Here is a 13,705-nt window from a genome sequence, read left to right on the forward strand (position 1 = left end):
CTTCCCACTAAAACATCATGTCTAGAAAAACAAAACAATGGTAGGGATGAAGGGTCTCTTTCATTTCACCTTCAGGCCATCAGACTAACAGCACTCCTATTTGATTATGCAGAGACAAACGCCTGACCATCACTGTACTTCCCTTTTCTTTATAAATGAGGTTTTATTATTCTTTAATGCCCTGGTAGGCTCTGCTGTGAGCACACTAATCTGAAGTAAACTGCCAGTGCTTTAGGGCACCTAGGCTATGAGGCCTCAGAATAAATCATTCATTATTCCCCAACACCACCTGGTAGAAGCTGATCATCTCCAGCTGCCCATTTAACAGCCATGGGCTCAGATGTGGGCTCACTCCCAATGCAGAAAAATAGCAGGCTGCTTTCATTTTCAAGCTTCAAAGTTTATTTTTGAAATACGTTTGTCTTCCCATAAAATTCTTGAGGTTTTTGTGGGTAAGTGCAGGTAGAGGCTAATTATATTATTTGGTTTTTGATGTCTTACCTCAACATGCAGAGAACTGACAGCGGCCATGGAGGGCTTATTACAAGTAGACAGATTAGGTGCCTCTACAGGAGGTAAATTTAATGGTGCCATGAAAACTCTTCTTTTAAGTAGCTGGCTCATGCTTGTCACTATGCCTGGGTTCACTCCATTAGCTAGTCATTTCTTCTGATATTAAAGTTTTTTTAATGTTGAAGAGTTCTCATTTGAGTAAATCTCCCTGTTATTATAACTTAGCACATCAACGGAGATGAGCTGGTAGCTAGTCAGGAGAAAGCCCTTTTGTGGTAGGATGTAGGATGGGTCTTGAGAGAGGCAGGTGGTGCCATTTCATGTATTCCACTATGTGTATGCGGTACTTCCATTTATACTTTAGAGCTATTCTTTGGAAGGCTCTGCCAATCACTAAGCAATGCCTCCAAGTCTCACATTCAACAGATGACAATTTACTTTTGTTCTTTGAGATTTCAGTGTTGCCTCATTATTACTTTGGAAGCAGCTTTATTTCATTATGGAGTTCGTGTTCAAATCCTGAAATTTCACAGGGACTCTTGGAAGTCATCTCTTTTGATCCTCCTTCCATCCTGATCTTATAAACCAGGAAGTGGAGATCAAAGAGCAGAAGTGACTTCCCTGGGCTCAGCCTCCCCACCAACTGCTTTGCTGCTCTCCTTACATACACATACACACACACTCACACACACACACACACACACACACACACACACACACACACACACACACACACCTGGGATTTGGAGGAATCTAGTTTGGGATTTAGAATAAAAGGAAAAAAAGGAGAGAGAGAAGGGGAAAAAAGAGGGAGAGGGAGGGAGGGAAAGAAGAAATAAATGAACCAAGGAAGGAAGGAAGGAAGGGAGGGAGGAAGCCAGGCACACAATTCAACAGAGGAAAAGGCCTTAGGAGTCAAGATGTTTGCCAATTCTTTAGATTCTCAAATCTGGTGGAGGCCACTCCTCTGAGTAATTACAACAGCCCACCAGCAAGTCAAGATGGGTGGGGTTTGTACTCTAGCTACAGACTAGTCAGATTATGACAAACAGAATATTCTCCATTTCTTTTCCCTTATTTTAGGAACAGAAATCTCAACAGTCAGCATGGAAAGTTAGGTGATTCTTTCCCTGCTGATACCTACAAACCATCAAAAGTTTTTCCTTCCTCTGTTTAAGGATGAAATCATTTTCTTTTAAATCAGTAGCATCTTAGACTCCCAACATTGGCTATTGTGGCAGCCAGAGAAGCCTGGTGACAGGGAGAGGAGGACACTCTAAAAGGAGCAAACTCAATAGGATGTAAAGAAATTATCTTAGTCTGGGTCTTCCAAAAGCAGGGCCTGAAATGAGAATTGAGTGCAGGTAGTTTATGTAGAGGTGGGCCGGCAAAGAGAAGTGCTCAGTCCCTGACCCAGGAGCTCACAGAAAGCTCTTCAGAATTTCCCACCTGAAGGTGCCAAAGGGGAAAACTTATATACCCACTTATGCTCCCCACGCCCTGCAATACACACACACAAGCCTTGAAAAAAGCCTAGGATCCAAAAGGCCTTGAAACAGAGAAGCAGTGAGTTTTACAGTGAGTGTGGAGATGGGGACTTCCATTGGTCCCAGAGCAAGCAGGTGAGGCCCACTGCACAGAGGGGTGCAGAGTGTGGACTGAGGTCTGGAAACTGACTGAACTTGTGCCAGCAGGATGTGCACAGTCCACTCACTGTATCTAGGCAGGCTCTGGTCACAGACAGCATCTTAACTCCCTGATCCCTTCCTCCAGTATAAGAGATAGAAGTAGACTTTACATTGGTATAGCACAAGAAACAGCCATTAGGATCTTGAAAACTTACTAATGTCAAGTTAGAAAATGATTGTCCCTAGACATAGCCTTTGAGTTTGACTGTGTTGACAGGTGCTGATTCTAGACCGTAGAGTCTAGGACTAGCCTGGGACCACCCCACTGCCATGCATTTGCACCCACTGCCTCTCAAGGTGTCCCAGCCTCCCTGCCCCATGAGAGTGGACTCTGTTTATGTGTGCTGTGCCTAAAGAATTCCAATTCATTGCCCAGCCTTACTTCATAGGTCATGCTACAGGCCTCCTATCAAATTTGGTCTTTTCTTAAGAGAGAAAACAGTGAAGTTAAACATTCAAGTGTGAGACCAGATTGCCAGCTTCAGACCTCCCTCTGCCTCCTGTCAGGCCTGCAAACTGGCAAAGCAAACTTTCTGCTTTAGTGTCCATAAAATGGGTAACAATACAGGAAAACCTGCCTCATGTGGTTGTTGAGAGGTTCAATGAATAAGTATGTATATATAGCACAATAGCTTTCAGCACTTATAAAATGCCTACTGCATAGTTTTGATGACTCCCTATTTTTTTTGGCAAACTTGGTCTTGTCTTCAAAACCCCCCAATATTCCCACTTTTGTCTTAGCATTTAACTGACTGTATTGGGGTTGTTTGCCTGCCTTTCTTCCTGCTGCACTGTGCATCCTTGAGAGAAGACTGTCTTTTGTGGACTTTTGGCCAACATGGAGGTGTAGATAAACACGCTGCATCTCCTTCACAACTGAGAAGAAATTTACAACCACTTCAAAAACAAAAACAAAAACAAAAACCAGAAGATTCAGAAAATCAAACTACATAAAAGTTTAACAAAGAAATAAAGAAGAAATATTCGGCCAGAGAGGTAGAAGGATGGAGAGAAGGAGATGAAGGGCTGTGGAGGCTGTGGAGGCACAGCTTGGCAGTGATAGTGGCAGCGGCACAGAAACAGTAGCTGTGGCCAAAAGCAAAGTCATATATTTTAAACCTGGGAAGCTATTCCAGCCCCAGACAAGACTGCGTGGCACACAGTTCCAGCACCAGAGAAAATAGAGTCACATTGCTTCTGACTGTGAAAGCCAGTGGGGGTTGGGACAGAGAAAGAAACTGCCCGTCTCTCAAAAGAGGCAGCTGGCTTAGTACAAGAAGGGGGAGAAGTGCCCAGAAAAGGGGTGAGTGCTGAGCAAGGGGCTTTACTATCTCTCAAACCTTTCCCCCACATACAGCACCACCACATGGTGAAAAAGGTTGCCAGCACTAATGAATACCTAAGGCTCTGCCCTTATAATATAACAGGTGTGACAGCCCTACCTAAATCACAGAAACAAACACAGAAAGCTGTCAAGATGAGGAGATAGAGAAGTACAGCCCCAAAGGGGGTCCAGATGAAGATCTCACTGGGAGAACTAAGTGATGTGGAGATAGCAAACCTACCACTAAGTGATATGGAGATAGCGAACCTAACATATGTATAGATTAAGGCACTGGTGATAAAGATGCTCACAGACTTGACAGAAGAGATTAAGCAGGACAGGGAAGAAATGAAGGCTATACTAAGTGATATGAAGGAAAATCCATATGAAACTAGTGGTGAAGGAAAGAAAACCAGGGTTCAAATCAATAAGTTGGAACATAAGGAACAAATAAATAGTCAACTAATACAGAAGGAGAAAGTAAAAAAAAATGATGAGAGGTTTACAAACCTCTGATAGCTTTAAACGTGCCAACATCCAAATCATAGGGTGCCAGAAGGAGAAGAGGAAAAACAAGAAATTGAAAAATTATGTGAAAAAATAATGAAGGAAAACTTCCTTAATTTAGGGAAAGAAATAGACATACAGGTCCAGGAAGCACAGAGAGTCCCAAACAAACTAGACCCAGGGAAGACCACACCAAAACATATCATAATTAAAATGCTAAAGATTAAGAATAAAGGGAGAATCTTAAAAGCAGCAAGAGAAAAGGGAATTACCTACTAAGGGTTACCTATAAGACTATCAACTGATATAGCAAAAGAAACTTTGCAGGCAAGAAGGGACTTGTAAGAAATATTCAAAATAATGGAAAGCAAGAACCTACAACCAAGAGTACTCTATCCAGCAAAGCTATCATTTAGAACAGAAGGGCAGATCAAGTGCTTTCCAGATAAGGCAAAGCTAAAGGAGTACATCATCACGAAGCCATTATATGAATTATTAAAGAAACTTATTTAAGAAAAAAGATCAAAACTATGAACATTAAAATGCCAAATCACAACTATGATCCACAGAACCAAAAAATAAATAAAAACAAAAATAAACTAAGCAGACAACCAGAGTAGAAACAGTCATAGGTATGGGGAGCAGGTGGAGGGGTGTCAGCTGGAGTAGGGAAAGGGGGAGAAGGAGGGAAATAATGCAGGAATTAAGAAGCATAGTAGGAGGGTGCAGAATAGATGGGGATCTTAAAAATAGTATAGGAGACTTTTGGCCAAGATGGAGGCATAAATACATGTGCTGCTTCTCCTCACAACTAAGAAGAAATTTACAACCACTTCAAACCTAAAAAAAAAACAAACAAACAAACAAAAAAACAAACCAGAAAATCCAAAAAATTAAAACTACGGGGGAGTTCAGCAAGAAATAAAGAAGAAATAATCAGCCAGCAAGGTAGAAGGGGTGGAGAAAGAGGAACGGAGCAGCAGCTGTGGGGGCGGTGCTTGGTGGCAGCATGGCAAGAGACGATGTGGCTTGTGGGAGAGCAGTGGAAGTGGATAGGAGCAGCCATGATGAGAAACACAGTCATACCGTTTAAACCCGAGAAACGATTCCAGCCCCAAACTAGACCACACAGTTTGCAGTTCCAGAGCCTGGGAAAATACTGTAGAGCCACATTGCTTCTGATTGTGAAAGCAAATGGGGGCTGGGGCAAAGGAAGAAGCTGTCAGCCTAGAAAAGGAGGCAGCTTGCTTAGTATGGGAAGGGGAAGTGCCTGGAAAAGTGGCGGCAACCAACACTTTTCCCTCTCAGACCCCCCCCCACACACACAGTGCCAAATTGTGGTGAACCAGTCACAGCACTAATGAATACCTAAGGCTCTGCCCCGTATAGTGTAAGAGATGCAACATACCTTTCCCAAATCACAGAGGCAAACACAGAAAGATGAGGAGACAGAGAAGTTCAACCCAGAAGCTGGGGCAGGTCCAGGTCCCAGTGACACAACTAAGCAATGAGCAGATAGCACATCTAATGGATGAGGAGATAGAGAGCTTAACAGATGCACAGTTTAAGGCATTTGTGATTAGGATGCTCATAGACTTGACAGCAAAGATTAAACAGGATGGGGAAAGAATAAAGGCTATTCTGGCTGAAATGAAGAAAAATCCATATGGAACAAGTAGTGAAGGAAATTGGAACATAATGAAGAAACAAATAGTCAACCAGTACAGAAGGAGAAAATGAGAATTAAAAAAAAAGAAAAAATGAGGAGAGACTTAGAAACCTCTGGGACAAATATAAATGTGCCAACCTCTGAATCATAGGGCTGCCAGAAGGTGAAGAGGGTGAAAAATTGAAATTGAAATTGAAAAATTATGTGAAAAGATAATGAAGGAAAACGTCCTTAATTTGGGGAAGGAAATGGACATACGGGTGCAGGAAGCACAGTGTTCCAAACAAACTAGATCCAGGGAGGACCACACCAAGATACATCATAATCAAAATGTCAAAAGTTAAGGATAAAGAGAGAATCTTAAAAGCAGCAAAGAGAAGATGAGAATTATCTACAAAGGGGTACCTATAAGACTGTCAGCTGATTTCTCAAAAGAAACTTTGTAGGCAATAAGGGACTGGCAGGAAATATTCAAAGTGATGAAAAGCAAGGCCCTACAACCAAGATTACTCTATCCAGCAAAGCTATCATTCAGAATGGAAAGGCAGACTAAGTGCTTTCTAGACAAATTAAAACTGAAGGAGTTCATCATCACCAAGCCATTATTATATGAAATGTTAAAGGGACTTATTTAAGAGAAAAGAGATCGAAACTATGAACATTAAAATGAAAACAGTATCACAACTATCAACAACAGCAGCTAGGGAATGGAAGCAAAGGTAAACTAAGCAGACAACTAGAGTTCGAACAGAATCATAGGTATGGGAAGTATGTGGGGGGAGGGCCGCTGGGAGGGGAAAGGGAGAGAGGGAGGGAAATGGTGCAGGAATTAAGCAGCACAGTAGGAAGGTGAGAAATGGACAGAGGGATGTTGAGAAGAGCTTTATGCACAACCCATAGACATGGACAAAGGGTGGGATACTGCTGGAGGGAGGGGGGTTGCTGGATTGGAGGGAACAAGGGGAAAAGAAATTGGGACAGCTGTAACAGCATAATCAATAAAACACACATAAATAAATAAATTTTAAAAATAAAAAAATTGTGGTAAAATGCAAAAAAAAAAATGTATAGGAAAGGGTAAAGTCAAGGAAGTTATAGGCATGAGCCATGGACATGAACTAAGGGGTTGGGACTACTAGAGGGGAGGGGGTGCTGGGGAGAGGGAAGCAAAGGGAAAAGAAGTTGGGACAACCGTAACAGCATAATCAATAAAACACACACACACAAGGCTGTTCTTTCTTTTTCTTTTAATCTTCAGAAGCTAACAGTACAGTCCTGCACCACTTAATGATGAAGATATCTTTTGAGAAATTCATCATGGAATGATTTTGTCATGTGAACACCATAGGGTAACTTACACAAACCTAACTACATACTTAGATTACATGGTTTAGCCTATTGTTCCTGGGCTGCAAGCCTGTGCAGCATGTACTGAATACTTTAGACTTGTAACACGATGTCCATTGAGCTATTACATTAGGACAGCTACGATGTCACTAGATAAGCAATTTTTAACTGGTGTGCTGCAGCAGGCACACTAATGTGCCACAAAAATTTTTTAAATATTCAATACCTGACTATTTAGTCAGGGGCACTGATCTTTTTTCCCTTAGATTATCAAATGAAAAAATGACAATAGCCAACACAATAGCCATCAGTGTGAATGAATAAAATTATATTAGGTTTGCAAAAAGTCCACTTAGTTTTTTCTGTAAAAGACACGTTTTTTATTTTCACCAATAACTTCATTGATTTGAATATTTTGAGTATGTCGGCTATCTCCCACTACTGGCTTCTAGTGGCTAGAGGCCAGGGGTGCTGCTAAACATTTTCCAATGCATAAGACAGCCCCACAGCAAAGGATTACTTGGCCAAAATGTCAACAGTACCAAGAAACTTCGCAAACAACTTTGACAGGTTCAGTAACTCACAGCACCTTCTCCATACATTGCATACATCTTTTTATTTTTTACATTTTAGTTGTGTTTTTACCTCTCTTGTATAATAAAGCATAATACATTGAAAATGTTGCATATTTTCTTCCATCATCAATATTTAAATGGCTGCACCAAAATTCACCAATTTTGATAAGTTTTTTTCAAATGCATGCTGTTATGACAGCTGTCTCAATACAATCTAACCAAATGTTTTTTGATGAGGTTAAACACAATGAAGCACTACTAGAACCATCGTACAGAAAAAAAAACTAAACAAACTTTTTGGCCCCCAATACCTATTTTTTTTGGTCAGATCAGGAAAATATATAACATAATTTTTAGTGTACTGCAGAATTTTATTCATTAGTTTATGTGTGTCATGAGATGAAAATGGTTGAAAATCACTGCTAGGTGATAATAAATATTTTAGCTCCATTATAATCTTATGGGACCACTGTCTTATATGCAATCTGTCAATAACTGAAATGTCCTTTTGCTGTACTTTGCACATAGTAGGCCCCTAAAATATTGCTTGAATGAATGAATAACTCAATGATTTCTTAATACTTATAAAGCCTACTTATTTATTTATTTGTTTGTTAATTTTTCCACAGAGTCTCAGTAGACTTATTGTAAATACCCCTGCATAGAGAGAACACTGTATTTGCCAATACAGGTACATATTGCCACAATTACCAGGGACCTGCAAACATAGATTTTCACAAATTGAGAACAAAGCAATAATGAGAAGAGATATAATTTCGGGTCTCCTCATCCCAACCCTCACTTTCAGGCTGTGGTTCACACGTCCAACTCATGACCTGGAAGAACTAGATTCTCTCCTGGACGTCATTCAGTTTTTCCTGCTACCCCAGTATCTAGACATGGGTCAGATGCTCCATCCGTTGCTGGGTCACATCAAGAATGTACCTATGAGCCCAGGACGGAGCTCAGGGAGATGCAGAAGAAGGTGGAGTCCCTAGTCAGAATATATTGCTTTTTTTGATGTGTCCTTCAAGTTCTTTGTTCTTTAATGCACTGCTTGTGAAAATAAATTATGGTTGGTCACACATATGTCTCTCTCCCTCCTTTATTTTGTCAGCTCCTCCTGGACTGAGAGCATCTAGGCTGCCAGCTGTTCAATAAATATTTGTTGAAGGTTAATGCTTGTGACTTTGCTGCTTGGGTGATGTTTAGATTTCTGTCTGCCACATCTACTCAGGGTCCTGTAGGTTATTTCTTCAACCAAGCTAATCAAAGGCATTCATTGGTACTAACTAGGTGGTCTATGCCTGAGGGAGTCATAGATAATTAACCTTGACCCTGGTATTCAATGAGCTGTTTAATAGGCCAGGCCTTTTCAGGGAGCTACTTTTGTTGTTCCTCTCTGTACTAACTCCTCAAACTTGAGCCAATGGATCTGAAATATGCTTACTTATGGGAATGATATGTACTGGAAACCAACATGTTTAACAACCTTATTGAAGTTTTCCTTAACTTAGTTCAACTAATATTTATTTATTTATTTTGGGGTGGAAAAAATAATAACCTTATTTTCACTAACCTTAAACTAAAATTTATCATTTTATTCAAATATGAATGCAGACAACAAACCACTGTAATGTTAGAAGTTCCTGTTATGTTAACAAAATGAATCACATATTACACATGGGGAAGATTTATGCTTATCACTACCTCAGAATTGTATAAGGTAGTTAATTGGCCCAATTTATTTGTGTATGTTGTTTTTCCTTATTCTTTTATAGAAGAGGAGATTTTGACATTTGTTAAAAAACTATAGGTTCTTGTAGATAATTCTTTTTTAAAATTTCTGGTTGGTTCTTAACACTGTCTTGTAAAAATAGTTCAGTAGTCTCACATTAATATTAATGTTAATGTTAATATTAATCTGAGAGGTTTTGTCTTTGTGTGTACATGGGCACTGATATTTAGAACCAGGTTGGGGGACAGAGAAGGAAGAGGAATAATGAATAAACATTCTCTAATGCAGGGCACTGGAACCCAAATGTGACTGTTGAACTCTGTTAGCTGCCTATTCTACTCAGTCATCATGGGTCAGAAACCAGAATATCCAACAGATTCCAAGAACTCCATTCTTAAGCCACTGTTTCTCTTGACTTTTGTGTGCCCCGCTCCTCCCTCCAAGCCTAAATTCTACATCAAAGTGTCTTCAGGGTTATTATTTTCTTGATTGAGCTTTGTCACATGAAATCAATGAAGAAACAGGTAATCTTCTTCTACGTTCTCTGAGGCCTAATATTTGTAGACATATCTTAGATCTAATCACCAAAATTCACCCATGCATCCATAGGCACACATAGAAGAAATAGCTTTAAGTAAGATACTAATGCAAGCACAGCTTTTCTTCCTGATATTTCAAAAGTAGTTTTTAAAGTGTTAGAGCTTTGTACTAAGAAATATAGTGTAGATTTAAGCATTGCTTTGCATTGGTATTTATGTTAAAATGAGTTGATAAGGTTTAACTTCAAGTATAAAAGCGAAGAACATACTACAACTTAAACCTAATATTTATAATATGCAAGAGATAGATGCAATCCAAAATATATGGATTATCAAGATTTATACAAAGCCCTTCTCTCATGCATGGGTTATTTTACCATAATCTCCTAATTGACTTCTGTGTCTCAGTGACCTCATCACTCATCTGTTTTGTATTCCGCCTCCAGGTAACTCTTCTCAAAGCATGATGCTCTTCTCTTCAAAAACCCATGGTTTAAAATTCAAAGATCAGATTCCTCTCCCTCTGAATAACTAGAGTATGTTGTTTATACTACTCATGTGACACTCACACCATCTTGTGATTTAGCAATATGTACACAATTTATATTTCTTTACAGAATGTAAGCACTTTAAGGATTGAGCTCTTAAGCATATAATCAAAGTAACACTTCATAAATAATTCTAACTTGGAACTTTTCACTAGGAAGCAGAAAATACAGAATTTTTATTCTATAGCTGGTTCTTCAAATGAAATCAGCTCAGCCATGCTGTACATTCCTGAACACCTCAAAAAGTTCTCATCATCTCATCTTGGTTGTTTATCCAGATCCCCCTCCCTCTCTTATTCCAACACCCCATTTCTTGGGGTTTTCTTCCACAGTCCCTTGACCCTCCAGCCACTAAACTCTACTACTGCCCTTGCTAGATTTGATGGCACATTTGACCTCCAATTATGATTCTCCAACTCAGGTTGTTGACATTCTGTCTTGGACCCAGTCATTATCAATTGTCTTATAACTTGTGCCAATAATTATAATTTCATCCATGGAACTAACACCACCTGGTCTAGCCCACCCCTATCAGGGAATACAAATCCACTATAATGTCCAAAACTCTTAAAGTACTTCAAATTCATTATGCACTGATTACCAAGCTGCATTTTCTCTAACACATACACATATATTTTCCTTAGAAAAAAATACTTAGTGGCAAAATATGAATTCACATCTAAGAATTTAACCAATAATAACTCAGTTGTGAAAAGCTATGATATGTTTCTTTAAAATTACAGTACTCAAATAAAATTGTCAAATATGACTGTTTGGCATGCTCTCTGGAGAGGCAGTTTAATTGAATAAAGAAAACTTGAGGAACATGTTAGGTAGTGTCTAAAAGATTCCTATGCCAATATTTTATATTTTAGAACATGCTACCTTTAGTTATTTACATTTTGTTTTGTTTTTTTTAATCATTTTTGAAGGAGTCACTATGCTTTTAGAAATAAAAATGTGAGAAGAAACGATGAGGCAATGTCAACGACATCCAGGGCTTCAAGAGCATGGGAACCACATGAGCTGCTGCAGGGGCCACAAACAGATCTCAACATGCACCAAGGAATAGAGTCTCTGGTCTGGAGGCATGAAAAACCTGTTGTGAAATGATTACAAAACAGAGCCGCGGCATCTATTTTTGGTAGTGGGACTCAAAAAGGACCAAGGAGTTTTTTCATCTTTAGGATTAATAAGTATGTTTTTATTTACCTTTTTCCAGTAAGTATCTATTACACTTAATTTCTTTACTGATCCTCAAAAGCACATACATTGTCATCATTTGTTCTTACAAGGCCTCTATTGCTCTCTTAATAACATTAATTACCAGTAATTAATTTTATGAGATATAATTGATATAATATTGTATTAGTTTTTGTTTACTTTGTTTTTTAGTTTTTAAACATTGTATTAGTTTTAGGTGTACAACATAATAATTTTATATATGTTAAATATTATTTGTATAATTAAGCTTACCACAATAACTTGAGTTAGTTAGCACTCACCACCACACATGGTTACAACTTTTATTTCTTGTGGTGAGAACTTTTAAGATCTACTCTCTTAGCAGCCTTCAAATATACAATACAGTATAGGTAACTACGGTCACCATGCTATCCATTACATCCCAGGACTTATTTATCTTATAACTGGAAGTTTTATACTTTTGACAATTTTCACCCATTTACTTTACTCAGATAGTATTAGAATCAAAGAGTTTTAAAGAGAATCCAACTTGAAGGTAGAGAATCTATACCTGGTTAACACACACCTGCTAATGTTTACGCAAAAATAATTTTTTGGAAACAGATGCAATTAAGGTTGAGATTTGCAGGAATTTGGGTAACTGCTTGTAGAGTGTTAGACAGTTAAAACTATATGAATGGTTGATGAAGTGCCTGTATTCAAATCTGAACACTGAGAAATTGCAGCATGAGAGAGACAGAGGCTCCCCAGAGTCATCACACAGGCCCAAGACCTGTGCTTATCAGCAGGTAGTAGGAACCAGTGTGGGGCAAAGTGGTGAACACTGAGGCAAGTCTAGCTAAAACTCGGGAGCCCAATATCCTTTGTCACACTTAATCAAGTATTTTAGCAAGAGACAATACCAGACCCATGACATACAACCTTTACAGTTTTTTTGGAAGTAAGTGTATATTTGAACTGTATATATAAGTACTTTATTCTATAAGCTTATTTATTTTTTTAAAGATTTCATTTATTTTTAGAGAGAGGAAGGGAAGGAAAAAGAGAAGGTGAGAAACAGCAACGTGAGAGAGAAGCATCAGCGGTTAGTTGTCTCTTGTACACACTCCATTTGGGGACCGAACCTACAACCCAGGCATGTGCCCCAATCAGGAATCAAACCAGCAACCTTTCATTTTGTCGAAGAACACCCAACCAACCGAACCACACCAATCAGGGCTCTAAAATTTATTTTAATTATTTTTATTTCTTAGTACTTTTGCTCCTTTTATAGAATTCTTAGAAAAAAATCTCTTCAGTATGATGTGAATGGTGGTCATCAAAAATTGGAGGGCATAGATGGCAATTGCACTTGTTCTGCTGAGTTGAGATCCAAGTCAGACTTGAGAAGAGGCCAAGAGTAAAGCAATTGGTCTTGACAGGCTTTGGTGGAGAAAGACAGACAGATGGTGGCGAAAGCTTGTTGTTTTTCTACCCAAAGACACCAAGCAGGAGAGTATTCAGAACAAAGTTGTTTGTAGAAACTCTCAGGTGAAGCTGATGAAGGAAAGGGAAGAAGCACTCAATACACAAAGACAGTCAGATGACCAAAGGTATAAGATGTAGTGAGCAGATTGCCCAAGTGGGAAAACTGCCACAAAGATCCTGTCTGGGTTAAACTGTTGAGTACCTGTTTTGTACACATATGATCCAGATGATAGATACATAGCAGAAAGCCAAGATTAATTTGATCAGGATGGTGGCAGTTCGTAGGTTGGAGGGTGTCCAGTTGGACATTATCTGGCAGGGTGGTTTGTGACAGCTCACATATCCCATCTTTGTTTATATATCTTTATTATTTAAAGAGCAACTAATGTGGCATCTGGCACCCAGTTTTCAGTAAGCAACATCCGTACAGAATGGTGCTTACCCAAAGCTGTTTAGATTTAAAGTGTCTCAAATTACATATATATGTATGTGTGTATATATATATATATATATATATATATATATATATATATATATCGTCGTCGGCAGCCGTCCGTCTTGAGAGACGATTGTTTAGCTTCTTA

The sequence above is a fragment of the Furipterus horrens genome, unplaced genomic scaffold, assembly GCF_987537825.1.
Source record: "Furipterus horrens unplaced genomic scaffold, mFurHor1.1.pri manual_scaffold_8, whole genome shotgun sequence".
NCBI lineage: Eukaryota > Metazoa > Chordata > Mammalia > Chiroptera > Furipteridae > Furipterus > Furipterus horrens.